The sequence below is a fragment of the Peromyscus maniculatus genome, chromosome 1 (genome assembly GCF_049852395.1).
Source record: "Peromyscus maniculatus bairdii isolate BWxNUB_F1_BW_parent chromosome 1, HU_Pman_BW_mat_3.1, whole genome shotgun sequence".
Taxonomy (NCBI): domain Eukaryota; kingdom Metazoa; phylum Chordata; class Mammalia; order Rodentia; family Cricetidae; genus Peromyscus; species Peromyscus maniculatus.
Window position 1 is genome coordinate 8,964,603 of NC_134852.1, and position 12,854 is coordinate 8,977,456.

General features: G+C 40.6%; 1 long non-coding RNA gene across 1 annotated transcript; it reads right to left on the minus strand.

The window, feature by feature from the left end:
* Positions 1-278: 278 nt before the first annotated feature.
* On the minus strand, positions 279-3,988 carry LOC143271900 (uncharacterized). Its single transcript, XR_013049226.1, has 4 exons — positions 3,927-3,988; positions 2,753-2,826; positions 688-834; positions 279-395 (listed from the first exon to the last, which is right to left on the minus strand). It is a non-coding gene; the product is annotated as an uncharacterized LOC143271900 (long non-coding RNA).
* Between the last annotated feature and the right edge of the window lie 8,866 nt (positions 3,989-12,854).

Below are 12,854 nucleotides of genomic sequence, written 5' to 3' on the forward strand. Positions count from 1 at the left end.
AACATCAAGCTTTATGCTACCAGGTTTATTTGCACATGCTAGCATGCAAATTGACTGCACAATTATCTCTAAGTGATAGAGGATCAAATCAAATTTTTCTGCTATGAAGAAACACACGGCTCCTGAATATGGGGTTTCCTAGGATGCAAGCGTGGAGGGAGGGCGGGGAGAGGGGCAGGTGTAGGGGGCGGGTGTAGGGGAAGAAACTAGACATGAAGACTTACACCAGCACATGTAGTTTACAATCAGGGGAGCACAAGCCTTCACACAGTATTTTCACTCCACCATCTCCGAGGTTTTTCCTGGCCAGGCTCAGATGTGTCAGCTTCTGGCTGACCATTAAAAAGGAAAAGAGCTCCTTGCTATAGGTTTCTGTGAGTTGACAGTTTTCCATCCTTCAAAAGAATAAAACAGCTGGTCAGATGAAAAACACCTTCCAATGCATAGCCTTCTCAGCTGCCTCCTAATGAAAGAAGCTCAAGCCATTGTTGATTCCTATATCCTTTATCACATAGTTGGGATAGAATAAGAAGATCCATGAACCACTTTCCACAGACTGAACATGAGCAGGTATCTGTGTCAGTGGCTGGATCCATATTGGTTACTCAGCAAGTCTGATGTCACTATGCCTCATGTCTAAAGACAAACAGAAAATACAGCACTTTTAAAATACTTTTCAGGAAGCACCTGGGATACTTCAGAGTCATACACAGCAACATGGCACCCCCATCCAGGAGCTTGTTGCCCGAGAAGTCCACACATGTCAGGAACTGGTTCATATGGAGAAACAAGAAGTCATTCCATTGATGAATGGAGGCAGAACAAGATCCTAGCCTGTGACATAAACAGAAGCAAGGCATTCTCAGAGGACATAAAGGGTAAACTGCTCACTATGACTCCATCCCCTGAAGACCATATCTTCATTCCTTATAATTCACATGTCCACCCCTACCCTTCATTATTAAAGATAACTTTAAATACTTTCCAATGTTCCCTATTCAAATGCATCTATTTAAATACTCCCAAGGGAGCCCATTACCTATGGTGGGACGCCCTTGCTCAGCCTTGATGCAGGGGGGAGGGGCTTGGTCCTGCCTCAACTAAATGCACCAGGCTTTGCTCGACTCCCCATGCCTTACACTTTCAGAGAAGGGGATGCAGGGTTGGTCAGGGGGAAGAAAGCAGGGGGAGTGGGAAGAGGTATGAGAGGGGGATCTGTGGTTGGTATATAAAATAAATTTAAAATTTTTAAATAAAAAATACTCCCAGGGTATTTGATCAACATACAACCTCATCTCCAAGCATAATAAAAACTAATCTTGAATACAATTCTCTTCTATGACCAAAATGAGTAATTCTCAGTGATGGGAGTGTAGCTCAGTATTGAGACACTTTTCTAACATTTGTGAAACACTCGATTCCATTCCATGGACTGCCAAAAAGCTCCAACTCTCAAAGAGCTAGCCTTAAAAGTTGAATTTTGAAATTTCAAAATTCAAGAAACAAGAAAATTGATGCTTAAGCAGCCAGGTCTGAAAGTACATCCAGTTTGGGTGTTGTAAGGATACAAGGAATTGGGGACTTGCCCTGTTGTTGGAAATGAAAATGTCATGTTAATATTTGATATGTTGCTATTTGTTATCAATTTAATATTTCTAACTTATTACATTTGGCTCTAGAACCTAGGTATTTTGGCAAACATACATTTAAAATCTTCAAGTGTGTACTGAAGGTCATAATTAGAAACCATGGCTCTACCTCTTGGGTTCAAAACTCTTCACAAGTCACCTAACCTTTTTGATATTAAGTTATTCCTATTGGTGATTGAGGTGATTATAATCCCTTCATGTCTGTGCCTAGTGGACCATTGGCTATTTGAGAGTGGAGTTCTTCAAAATTAGTACCTTTCTCCAATTGTGCCTTAATCTATTATAATGGAATTATAAATCTGCTCCAGTAATTAGAAGACGTAATTTTAATTGTCTCAAAAAATGAGCAGAGATAGGAAATTCTATTTCAGCCATCTATCCTTATGGAGTCTCAATGTATTAAGAAACATGATTGTATCAAGACTGTAGATGGGTCAAATATCTTTCCAATACAAGGGTCAGAACATCTTGGAAGAGGGATGGGCATAAATAATCTAAGTGCCAGAGGATAGGAAGGAATCCTGTGAAATACTGTCCTCTGGATATATGTGGCCACTACTACACACATGAAATAGCAGCTTTAGTTACGTACACAATACCAGTCCAGTTTAAAAGTTCTAGAAATAGCCATGAGTTCTACCCTGGGAGGGGGGCAGCACTGGCCATAGGTTCTACCCCCCGGGGGCAGGCAGCACTGACCATGGGTTCTATGCCCCAGGGACAGGCAACATTGACCATGGGTTCTATCCCCCAGGGGGGCCAGCACTGACCATGGGTTCTACGGCCCGGGGGCAGGCAGCACTGACCATGGGTTCTACCCCCCAGGGGGGGCAGCACTGACCATGGGTTCTACCCCCCAGGGGGGGCAGCACTGACCATGGGTTCTACCCCCCAGGGGGGGCAGCACTGACCATGGGTTCTACCCCCCGGGGGCAGCACCAACCATGAGTTCTACTCCTGAGGGCAGCATGGACCATGGGTTGTACCCCCATGGGACAGTACAGACCATGAGTTCTTCCTCAGAGAACAGAAAACACCATGTGTTCAACCATAGAGCACCACAATGAGTTACCCTGGGGGACAGCAGTGACTGTGCAGCTTACCTCAGGAACTGCAGCTTGTATCTGTTGTGCTTCACCATCTCACCCAGAAGCATCAGCTGTAGCATCTTTTTCTCCTTGATATTCAATAGGAAAAAATGGGTTGCTGATTGACTTGGCATCCTCTTAAAAACACGCTACAAAATATGTCCATTGGCACAATAGTGGCAATAATGGCATGAATGTTATTGGAGCAACCAATGACTTTCTGGTGGGATTTAAGGCCTGTCATACAGGACAGAACTAATGCTTGGTAATGTAAACCTGGGAAAGCAGCTATTTTGAGGACAATCATAGGGAGAAGATATTTTGTCATACGGGCAAAGCATCAAACTGCCTTCTTAACATTTATCTTAATACCTGTAGATTGGTACAGCTCTCAGCACAAAAAGCTTTTTTACAATGGACAGAGGTTAATACATAGACTCTCAAGTGGTCAAAATGCAGAGAATACATTATGGTGGGGTGCTAAGCCATAAACTTGACATCTATATCATACCCCTCTCCCCTGAAAAAATCTCAGATAACATCTCAGAAGTTACGGCACAAAGACTGTAAGAGCCAGAATTTGGGGAAATCAGTGTGAAACAGTGTCTTCTGGACATGACAGGGCCATTGCACTCATGAACTCACAGCAACTGTAGTTACTTGTACAAGATCAAGCCAGTCCACATTTCAGAATGGATAGGGAACAAGCCAATGAGGCCCCACTCCTTGCTGAGGCCCCGCCCCTTGCTGAGGCAGTATTGGCAAGTTGTAATGGCTGCTGAGGAAGGAGAGCCACATTTTGGGGATGGGGCCATGGCCACGAGTAGCTTGTCCAATAGCCAGTGGGTTCCCCTACACCTGTACATATATGGACATCACTAATTGGACTAAATAGGTAACTAAAAATAAGAAATGAAGCTGGGAGGGAGACACCCTGGAGGATATAAGAATTGGAGGGGGTGTGGGGAACGTATATGATCAACATGCATTGTATACAGCTATGAAATTCTCAAAAATAAAAATTACAAGGGAATCTGTGGCTGTTATGTAGAACTGAATGGTATTGTAAAATAAAAGGAAAAAAATAAAAAATAAATTACAAGAACATAGTATACAGATCCAGACATAAAAAAAAGCAGGAAGGGGCTTAACCTTGTATGTTCCATAATAACAGACTCTGTACACCTACCTAGCTCTTCTGTCTCTGACGTCTTATATCTCCCAACACTGAGTTTTCTGTTTCCAATGTCTATAAATGCTCTGAAAAATAAAGAGATGTAAGCTTGACATATGAGGTTTCCTTTACCTCCTATACCAGCCATTATTCTAAATAAAGGCAGCTTCTAGCACAGTCTCTTTGGTTACAGTAAACGCATACAAGATGTAGTATTTTAAAGGTTGGAATTCAACCATTGAATTGGGTGTAGCTCAGTAATAAAGTGCCTGCCTAGCATGAGCAAGGAGCCGAGTTTAATCCCCAACACTGAAAAGGAAAATAACATGTAATTCCATAGTATTTGTGCATCAACAATATGCTTTTTCATTGTTTAGTTCCAATGCTTACAACCCACTAGATACAGTGATTGTAATACATTTTTTATACACCTTCATGAAGCTAAGAAGCACCATCCCGTCTCTGTAAATTCATTTATTCAGGATACTTTGTACAAATGGAATTCTAAAAACACAAAACCTTTTATGACTAATTTCCTTTTGATGGCCATCTTTGGCTTTTGTTCATGGTTTAGCACACATTAGTGGTCCATTCCCTTTTGTCATTGGATAATAATCATTGGTTATATCTACCTACACACTGCCAAATAATCTCACTCCTAAATAAATATCCATAGACAAGTTCTTGATTCACACCTGTCTTTCAGGTTTTGGGGGTCAGGGATGACTTACATCCTAGGAGACTGGTTAAGGTATATGGTAATTTTGTTTAAAAAAACTCTGAACCATTAGGAAACATGCTATTTAAGGGGATGGAGCCAGTTGTGGTAGTACATATCAATAAGATGTGCTAAGAGGTTGAAGCAGGAGGATCACAAGCTCATGACCAACCTGGGCTATGTCTTGGGCTGGCAAGAGGGCTCAGTGGGTGAAGGTACTTGCCACCAAGGCTAATGACCTGAGTTCAATCTCTAGAAACCACAGGATAGAAGATGAGGATCAACTTCAAACTGTCCTCTGACTACAGGCACACTGCAGCAAGTGCACACCAACACAGGCATGTGTGTGCACACACATGGGCCCACACATGCATACGTAAAACAAACATTTTAAAAACAAGGATAATCTGACCACCTCTACAGTAAGCACTAAGTCCTCCAGGAGGATGTATTGACAAGAACCCTTGATGAGACAAGGGTGTAAGAATGGAGCCAATAGGACCTATAAACAAAGAAGACTAAAGCCATTACACACACATACAAAGAAAAGGCCATATGAGGAGACAGCAAGAAGGCAAGGTAGCCTACTTCTGAGTCTCAAGGCCAGTATCAGAAGAAACCAACCCTGTTAACACCCGATCTTACATTGCCAGTCTTCTTAGCAGCAAGAGCTTAAAATTCCATAGTCTAAGGCACTGGCCTGGGATATTGTCTTACAGCAGCTATGGCAAGGACTGCTCTAGCTCATATGCTTCTACCACCATAACACATGTCATGTGCTTGGACCCAAGCACACTACAGTAGACTGTTAGGTTTCCAGGAGGCCAAGTTCTTTCTCTTGTAAAGGCTCCTGACATCATTGAGAAGCCATTCTTGATGACACAATGGATGGTGTGCAGAAAGGGATGTAACTGGAGCAAATGGCCCATTGCAGCCAAACCCTTCTATTATTTCAGCACCTAGCGATGCTGATACCAGTCCATTTCCCCCTTTCTGGATTCTTTATTCTCTGTTCATGTGTATTTCCAATTTTTTGGAACCATGTGAACTCTGAAAATGAAGGTAGTTATGTTCTTATGTAGTTTTATCTTGAAGGCATATACCATAAAGTCAAAGAGAGCTCTAGATATTTTGAATTCAGCTTTGAGGTTGTGGGGATGTTAGCCTATTCACGTTCCTATGCCAAACTCCCTGAGGCTGGATAATTTATGGAGAATATAAATTTTCTCAGTTCTAGAGACTAGAAAATACAATATAGCACAACCATAACTTCATAATTATTTGGTGAGAGCAAAGATGGACCTCTTGGTGCCTCATGATGCTTCAGATTGAACAAAGGGAGACATCCTGCATCCTCTTTTCTAAGTAGCTACCCCATTCATAAGTATTGCACAGTCATGATTTATCTCTATGAAGGTTCCATCTCTTTGACAATTAGGTTTCATTATATGAATTGGGGGATGCTGAACAGAGATGGGAGCCCAGTCACAGCACATCTATCATCTTTTGTTGATATAGTATCCTATGTAAACCTAGTGTTACCCTTCAACTTGCAATCCTCAGCTCTCGAAGCCACAAGAGTTGGCATTTCAGATGTGTTTCATCACAGCATAAAAATCACAATAGTTAAGTCTTTATTTAGTTAACAAAATAATGACATACTGAAGATCAAAAGGCAAGTATAGTAGGTTACTATTTCAAGGTTACATATTACTTGAAGTTATAAAGAAAATCCCATGCAGCTCATAATATGTATGTACTTGATGCCTAAGGAGAAACCAGTCTCATGGATTATCTTCCCAGGCTTTATGGAGAGATACAATTGCCATGAATTGAGAATATAGGATCAGTGGCCCTAAAGGGATGAGAAGTACATTACATGTTACATGATCAATTTATTTTGAGAAAGGATCTTCCTATGTAGCTCAGGCTGGCCTTGAACTGGCAGGCTTCAACCTCCCAAGTACTAGGATTATAGTGCTTTATAATCTGGCTATGTGGCCAGTTGTTTATAAGATATAAAGAACATGTTTATGGATAGCTAGGCAATACCTTCTCTGGGGAGGAGGCATTATTATAGCTCATTTTCAGCAAGAAAATGAAACTACAACAAGAGAAATATGAAGAGGCTATCAGAACACTAGGCCCTCCCAAACTTTGAAAAGCAGGCAAAAAACCCTCCAGTCCCAAAGAATTGGAAGAATTTTATGAAAGAAAATGGCTCCACACCCATGCACATATGGACAACATTAATTGGACTTAGTAGGCTATTGAAAAAAGAAAAATACATGAAGCTGAAAGGTAGAAAGGATACAGGGGAGGTGAAGGCAGGAAATGTGGTGTGATTTTATCTCATAAACATATATGATATTCAAGAATAAAGAAACAATTTGACAAAGGATCTTACTATGTAGCCCTAGCTGGCCTGGAACTTATATGGAACAGGCTGGCTTTGAACTCAGAGATCTACCTACCTCTGACTCTCAAGTGCTGTGATCAAAGGCATGGGTAGAATATGTGAGGAGTTTGGGGTGATAAATATGATTAAAATGCACTGTATGAGATTCTCAAAGAACAGATATTTTTAAAATAAATTGCATAATATAAATGGGAATAAAGAAATCAAAGCATTCCTGTACTTAAGTAAAAATATAACAATGTCTGGGACACATTAAAAGCAGTACTAAGCAGGAAATGTATAGCACTAAATGCCTACAATAAGGTTTTAATGTAACAAAGTCACATTGTTACATGCATCATATATCATCATCAAATGGCCATTTTCAAATTAGAAAGGTGTGCAATTGCTATGATCCAAAATTGTATAATTGTGCCAGTTTTTAAAATTTATGATTATGCCAGAAAACAACCCACAACTCCAGAGAAGCTAGCTAATAAGACCCAAAATGGAAGACATGGATCACCCTGGGAAGGGAAAATAGAGGAGATCTCCATGAGTAACTGGGGGTGAGGGGTGGGCAATAGAGGGTAGGGGACAGGGGATGAGAACATAAGGGAATGGATGGTTGAGTTGGAACAGGGATGGAGTGGGAAGCAATGAAAGAGAGACCATGATAGAAGGGAAGAGGGGGATCTTTGATTGATGTGTAAAAAGGAATGGAAATATTTTTCTTAATTAAAAAGAAAGTCAATCAAGGAAGTACAGATTTTTGAAAAATGTTCACTGACTTACTATGAATAGAAATAATTGAAGACAATGCTAAAGTTAAGAATAAAAAAATTATGGTTATGAAAAAGACCCTATGGTCTATAAGGGATAAATCTAAATCTCTAAAGAAAATCCTCATGAACTCTTAACCCTTGTCACAACCAATCAACACACTCACCTGAGGGTTGAGGCAATTCAGTGTTCTTTATCTTGTCCAAGATGGACAGGGTCACAAACTTCAGCCTTTCACTTGGTAATTTCTTGATCAGAATATCTGCCAGTTTCACATTATCAGCCTCATCTACCTCACAACATGAGGACTTTTGTAAGTCTTCTCTGAATTCTGGAAAGGTCTTTAGTTGAAATTTAAATTTCTTTAATTCATCAATCTTCAGGTTTGCCAGAAAGGCCTTCACATTAAACTCTGGCTGACGAAATTGTAGATTGCCAAAGAATGGGACCTCAGATTTCTGCATTAAAGGGTAAGTTGGTAATAGAAAGAAAAAAAGAGTTGCCAGTTATCAAATAAGTATCATTGGATAAAACATCAATGGTCTTGTAGCAAGAACTTACCAGATTTCATTGATGTACCAAGGATAGCAACATGTCATAAAAACCAAATTAAGAAAATATGGGCTGGAGTGAAACTTGGCAGGTTAAGAGTGATTGATTCTCCTCCAGAGAATCTGAGTTCAGTTCCCAGTACCCACATCAGGCAGTTCTCAACCGCCTGTAACTCCAGCTCCAGATGATCTAGTGCCTTCTTCTGGCCACTATGGGCATAGAACTAGACATCGTATATATACAGAGAGATGCACATACATTTACATGAATAAAAATAAAAATATGCTTGGTGGTGGTGGTACACACCTTTAATCACAACATGCAGAAGCAGGCAGATCTCCAAGTTCTAGGCCAGCCAGGTATACAAAACAAGGTCCAGGATAACCAGAACTGTTACACAGAGAAACCTTGTCTTGAAAAATATATCAATAAATAAAAATTTATTTTAAAAACTAGAGAGATGATTCAGTAGTTAAGAGTACTTGCTGCTCTGCCAGAGGACCCAAGTCCAAATCCCAGCACCCATATCAGGTGGGAGCTCATAACCACTTGTAACTCTACCTTTAGGGGATTGGATATTCTGGCCCCTGTGGACACCTACACACAGTATGTGTGCATTCATACTCTGACACTCAATTTTTTTTAATTTAAGAACAATCTAGAATAGGGATGTGGCTGAATATTAAGCACTTGCCTACCATGGTGATTACATTCTTAAGGCTAAAAATAAAATCAGATGCTGAATACTCAAGACTTCTTCCATTATTACACATGGTGAGGGCTCATCACCAAATCTTTTTTCATCTGTTGTAAAATATACACATCGACATTGACCGTTTTCCCAAGTATGTACCTAAATGAGTCATTGTTTTCTTGAATAAAAGATACAGGTATGTTAACACCTTTGTTCATCATGTTCCCAAAACACAGCTGTAAAAGAAACTTCACAAAGAGGCTTTATCTGACTGTGGGGCCACAACCTGTTATCCTAACCATGCTAGGAGGGTGTCTAGGAGAAGGCAGGAGATAACTTAAATATGATGAGTGGGCATTATACAGCTATATGCAAATGCCATGCCATCTCATTTAAAGGCCCTGAGCAGCCACCAATTTCGTGTCTTGGCAGGTCCAGGAGACAGCGCCCTATGAGTACCAAGGAACAACTCTTTTTTTCTAGCAGTGTTTGGCAGGGGGCAGGAAGTGTGTAAGAGCCAGAAGATAGGGCAGATGGGCTACACACTGCCATTCTCTAGGCTCAACAAAACTGCTATTATTAACTAACCATTATAGTTACCTGCACTGGACCCACATAAAACCAGCCCAAACAACAGTCAGGGAAGGGACAGGGCTCATAGGGCTCTACTTTTTATCCTCTGTACTATTGATAAAGAAATTTAATAAAGTTTATAGTAATGAATGCTTACATTTAAAAACCAGAAATATTTCAACATAACATACCTCAAAATTTTCAAAAAAAAAAAAAAGAAGTTCAACCCCAAAGCAATATACAATAACAAGCAACAAAGTTCAAGACAGGAATTAATGAGATGAAAACTATACAACAGAACTGATTCTTTGGGGGTAGTGAGGAGATTGACAAATGCCTAGCCAAACTGACCAAAATAAAGAAGATTCAATTAATAGAACTGAAGACGTTTCCCTCTCCCAGCTCCTCCCAATCCTCCCTCACCCACTACCAACTTTTAAAGAGGAAAGGCATACAGAGTCCAATAAGATACAGAGGATCATTATAGAAGACATAGAAAACTTAAAAAGAGAAGAAGTCAAAGTCCTTAACCTAGAAAAAGTACTGAGAGTGATGAAGGAATATTAGCAGGAATATTGGTCAGGGGTGGGAGAATAATCAGAACATTATAGATGTGCATGAAATTGTCAAATAACACAATTAAAAATCAGAAAAACCAAGTTATGATCTTCTAGTCATATTTTAAAGGAACTAAAATTTCCAATATAAATGGATAAATTCCTAGCTACTTATGGTCTACCAACGTTAAATTAAGAAGTTCAACAAATTGATCCATATCAATCAAAGCAACAATTTTAAAAAACACATGGATATGGAAAAGGGACTTGTAAGAAGGAAAAAGAGTGACCACATTAGTGACTACCCCAATTGTCCGAGATCCTTTATCCAACAATTGATGGACACAGATGCAGAGATCTATAGCCAACCATTAGGCTGAACTCAAGGGAAGAAGAGTTGTAGAAGCCAGATTGGTCCAGGACATCACAAGAAAACCCACAGAAACAACTAACCTGGTTCATAGGAGCTCATAGAGTCTGAATCGACAACCAGGGAGCCTGCATGGGACCATCCTTGGCCTTCTACGTATGTGTGACAATTGTGTAACTTGGTCTACTTGTGAGATTCCTACCAGTGGGAGCAGGGCCTGTCCCTAATGATTTGGCTGGTTTGAGGAACCTATTCCTCATACTGGGTTGCCTCACCCTGAATACAAGGAGAGGAGCTCAGCCCTACCTCAACTTGATATGCCATGCTTTGTTGACACCCATGGGAGGCCTGTCCCTCCCTGAACAGAAACAGAGGAAGAATGGATGGGGGTGGAGGAGAGGTTGGGGAGAGGGAATGGAAGGAGAGGAGGGAGGGAAACTGTTAGGCTGTAAAATAAATAAATTTAATTTTAAAAAAGAAAAAAGGATGTGTGTGGGAGGGATATGAGGGACAGGAGGGTGGACGGTAATCAGAATCCATGTTTATATATATAAACATGTCAAAGAACAAATTTAAATTATACATATACACACATATATATAGATACATACACACACATGTAGATAGATAGATAGATAGATAGATAGATAGATAGATAGATAGATAGATAGATAGATAGATAGATAGACAGACAGATAGACAGATAGGGCCACAAGCCAGGAAGGAAAAGAACAAGACCAACTCAATCTTCAAAACCTTATCCAGACATGAAAACTAAACAAGGGCACAACAAACTTAAGGCCCACGGACCAATTTCTCTGATGAATCAATGGAGGGAAGAATCTTGGTAAACACTCTTGCACCCTGAACAACACATTAAGAAAATAACATAAAGACCAGCCTGGTCTCAATCCAAGGTTGCAGGGTTTGTCTGACCTACAGAAATCAGTGTAAAAGGATGGAGAGATGCCTCACTGAATAAAAGCACTTGCTGCTCTTGCTGGAGACCTAGATTCTGGCCCCAGAACCCTCTTGGTGGCTCATAACCATCTGCAAGTCCAATTCCAGAGAGCCTGACATACTCTTCTGACCTCCACAGACACTAGTTATATACTTGCTGTACTTACATACATGCAGGCAAACCATGACATTGGCAGGAAAGTGAATGGAACCAGAATTTACTGTATTAAGCAAAATAAGTCAGATTCATAAAGACAAATCCTGCCTGTTTTCTATATTCTCTTAATATGTGGAATCTAGATTTAAAATTATCTATGTGACCATGTGGAGCTCATGAAAACAGACAGGACAGCATGAGAAATGAGGAAGAGATCTTAAGTGAGGGAGGGAAGATGGGTAGTGGAATACATGTGAGTTGAAGGCAGAAGCTGGAACTATTTAGGAGAGAAAGGAACCAGGAGAATTGGGGGAAGGGTTGGGGTGGATATGGAAGAAGAGCAGTTACAGAGAGGGATTGATGAGAACAGAGTATAATGACATTATGAAGATTCCAATATGAAACCCATTTTGCATGTTAACTGAAAAGATAGATTTCAAACACAAAAAGAAAGTTTGTATATATCAAGCCTAATTGCTACTCAGTAGAGTTTAGCTCTTTGGGCCACCCAAGGGTTACCCATTAACACCTGAGGCAGGTACAGCGAGCAAGTGCTGATTTATCTCACTGTGCAAGAGATAAGCCACACTTTTGAGAATCCCCAGAGTAGGGGAAAACCTGACTGAAACTTGATTCCATGATTCTACTTCCCTGAGACTTACAGCAAACAGTCATTTATTTTCTTATTCCCCCTCCTGCCTGTTTGGCTGACAGCTTCCCAGAAAACCAAGCCATGCAAATACACACACACACACACACACACACACACACACACACACACACACCACAACCAAACCATGCAAAGAATACACACACACACACACACACCAAGCCATGCAAAGAATACACACACCCTACAACCAAGCCATGCAAATACACACACACACACACACACACACACACACACACACACACACAGTTAGCACAGGAGGTGTGATGCCTGGCCTGGAACTTGCTGCAGCTGCCACCTGTAAAAAAAAGGAGGGAGGTTCTTCACCAAAATTTGAATCTGGGAAAGCTGAGAGAAAAGATAGAAGCAAAAGGCTAGTTTCGAAAATCACAAAATGAAAAATCCCCTGTGCAGCCAGCCACACCCCTAGTGACAAGAGAGAGTAACTTTGCCCTGGGAGGAAAGGGCCGTTCTTCCCTGGCACCCCAGTAATAGTGAGATAGGATTTCAT